Below are 3,484 nucleotides of genomic sequence, written 5' to 3' on the forward strand. Positions count from 1 at the left end.
ACCAACATTCCCTCAGTACTGCCCCTCTGACAGTGCAGCACTCTCTCAGTATTGCCCCTCCTACAGTGCAGCTGGGAGTATTGCACTGGGAATGTCAGCATTAATTATGGGATCAAGTGTCTGGAGTGGCACTTGAACCCACGACCTTCTGACTCAGAGGCAGGAGTGCTGCCCACTGAGCCATAGCTGACATCTAATTAGTGCCAAACTCACTCTTTCCACCACCGGCGCACCGTGGCTGCAGAGTGTACCATCTACAAACGCATTGCAGCAACTCGCCAAGACTTCTTCCCTTCAAACGCTCACTCCCTCACAGCCCTGTGGGAGAACCTTCACCACACGGACCACAGCGGTTCAAGAAGGCGGCTCACCTCCACCTTCTCAAGAGCGGCTAGAGATGGGTAATAAATGCCGGCCTTGCCAGCAATGCCAACATGCGGAGAATGAATGAAGTGATTCTCCCTCCTGCCTGCCCTGTGTCTGTCCTGCTGTGTGTGTCAGGAACAAACCATCGATTTTCTCCACATTCACAGAGAATGTCAATGAATGAAATGACTGCCCTGATCTCGGCACCCCAGCAACATCAGCCACTGCTCCTACAGCGCAGTTTACATGGAATTAAAAGGCTGGTGTTTAATTATAAATATGTCAGTAACACATGAGTAGAGAAATAGCAGGATAGCGCAGATGAATACATGGCTTGGTGCAGGAGGGAGGGCTTCAGACCCCTGGGACATTGGGATCGGTTATGGGGGAGGGGGGACCTGTACAGGCCAGACAGGTTACACCTCAACAGAACTGGGACTAATTTCCTCATGGGTGGCCTGGGGGGGGCGGGGGATGGTGGATGGGGGGGCGAAGTGGGGGGGTTTGCTTGCGCTGTTGGGGAGGGTTTAAACTAATTTAGCTGTGATGGCCACCAGGATGTATAATTCGTCATGGAGGCCGGGTCATTGAATATATTGAAAGTGGAGAGACACAGATTTTGAACGATAAGGGAGTGAAGGGTTATGGGGAGTGGGCAGGGAAGTGGAGCTAAGCCCAAGATCAGATCAGCCATGATCTTATTAAATGGCGGAGCAGGCAAGAGGGGCCAGTGGCCTACGCCTGCTCCTTTTTCTTATATTAGAAAGGAGAAACAAGGTGCGCAAAGGATTGGGGAGACAGATAGCACTGGAGTAAGAAATATTACGGTATTAGGTAGGGTCAGACTAAGAGAGAACACAAGAAGGTGTAAGAGCGGTTTACAGTGCATGTGTGTGAATGCATGAAGTGTGGTAAATGAGGTTGGTGAGCTGCAGGCACAAATAGACAGATGGGAATATGATGTTGTGGTGATAACGGAGACCTGGATCAATAAAGGGCTGGATTGGGTATTAAATATTCCTGGATATAAGGTGTTCAGGAAAGATAGGGAAGGAAAGAAAGGAGGTGGGGTGGCAGTATTGATTAAGGAGATTATTACAGTGCTGGAGAGAGAGGATGTCCTGAAGGGGTCAAGGACAGAATCTATTTGGTTCGAGTTGAGAAACACTAGAGGTGCCATTACACTACTTGGTGTATTCTATAAGTCACCAACTAGTGGGAAGGATATAGAGGAGCAAATTTGCAGGGAAATTTCAGAGAGGGGCAAGAATTATAGAGTAGTGATAATGGGGGACTTCAACTATCCTAATGTAGACTGGGATAGTAATAGTGTAAAGGGCAGAGAGGGCAAAGATTTTCTGAAGTGCGTCATGAGAACTTTCTTGAACAGTATGTTTCTGGCCCAATGAGGAAGGAGGCATTGCTGGATCTGGTTCTGGGAATGAGGTGGGTCAAGTAGAGCAAGTGGCAGTAGGGGAGCCTTTAGGGAACAGTGAGCATAGTATTATAAGGTTTAGACAGGGAGCAATCTGGAGTAAAAATACTTAATTGGAAGAAAGCCAATTTCAGTGGGTTGAGACTGGATCTTGTTATGTCCAGAATAGAGTAATGTGATTGAGTACTGTAGACATGAGTAAGTGTGAACTTAGTCTCTTTATTCTAACTCCAGAGTGTTGGAACAGCATGGGAGGCCTGCTTATATACAGTCCTCCCAAGGGATGCTGGGATTCATTGGGACTCCAACAGACATGCCCTCTGGTGGCGGTAGAATGCTGGTTACATAGGGTTGCATATATAACATCACTCCCTCCCAAAGTCAATCGTACACTTATTTACAGGGTGAGACGATCTGGGGCTTTTCGTTCCCTCGTTAATCACCTCAGTACAAATGCAGGTGCAGGTGAGTTGGTTGGTTCTTCACTGGGTTGCTGCGCAGCTGGTCTTGCTGGGCTGCAGAGGGTGATGAGTTCAGCTTCATGGTCAACCGTTATGTCGGTTGCCACTTGTGTGTGCGTCGGAGGGTCGAAATTGGTGGTGTCCTCTTCAGGTTGCTTATGGCTTTCTGTGAATCGCAGTTTGTTTTAGTCCAAGTGCTTTCTGCAAGTTTGTCCATTTGCAAGTTTGACCTAAAACACCCTACTCCCTTCTTTGGCTACGAGAGTGCCAGAAAGCCATTTTGGACCATGTCCATAGTTGAGCACAAATACAAGGTCATTGACCTCAATATGGCGTGACAAACTTGCGCGATCATGGTACATGCTTTGTTGAAGCCGCCTGCCCTCAACGTGATCATGGAGATCAGGGTGGACTAGAGAGAGCCTTGTGTTCAGTGCCCTTTTCATGAGCTGTTCGGCAGGGGGAACCCCGGTGAGAGAGTGGCGTCTGGTAGCTGAGCAGGACTCGGGACAGGCAGGTCTGCAGGAAGCCTTCCGACACGTGTTTCAAGCTTTGCTTGATGATTTGGACTGCCTGTTCTGGCTGGTGATTGGATGTGGGCTTGAACGGGGCAGATGTGACATGCTTGATCCCATTGCAGGTCATGAATTCCTTGAATTCAGCGCTGGTGAAGCACGGCCCATTGTCGCTGACAAGGACATCAGGCAGACTGTGTGTGGCAAACATGGCTCGTAGGTTTTCGATGGTGGCAGTGAATGTGCTTACAGACATTATTACACACTCAATCCACTTTGAATAAGCATCCACAACAACCAAGAACATTTTGCCTAGAAACGGGCCAGCAAAGTCAACGTGGATTCTAGACCACGGTTTGGAGGGCCGTGACCACAAACTTAGCGGTGCCTCCCCGGGCGCATTGTTCAGTTGAGAGCAAGTGTTGCATTGGCGCATGCAACACTCCAAATCTGAGTTGATGCCGGGCCACCACACATGGGATCTGGCTATTGTTTTCATCATTACTATGCCTGGGCGAGTACTGTGTAGGTTGCATATGAATGTTTCCCTGCCTTTCTTGGGCAAAACCACGTGATTACCCCACAAAAGACAGTCCGCCTGTATGGACATTTCGTCTTTACTCCGCTGGAACGGCTTGATCTCTTCATGCATCTCCACTGGGACGCCGGACCAGCTCCCATGGACAAGGGACAGTAAAGGATCCTGG

The sequence above is a fragment of the Pristiophorus japonicus genome, unplaced genomic scaffold (assembly GCF_044704955.1).
Source record: "Pristiophorus japonicus isolate sPriJap1 unplaced genomic scaffold, sPriJap1.hap1 HAP1_SCAFFOLD_458, whole genome shotgun sequence".
Classification (NCBI taxonomy): Eukaryota; Metazoa; Chordata; class Chondrichthyes; family Pristiophoridae; genus Pristiophorus; species Pristiophorus japonicus.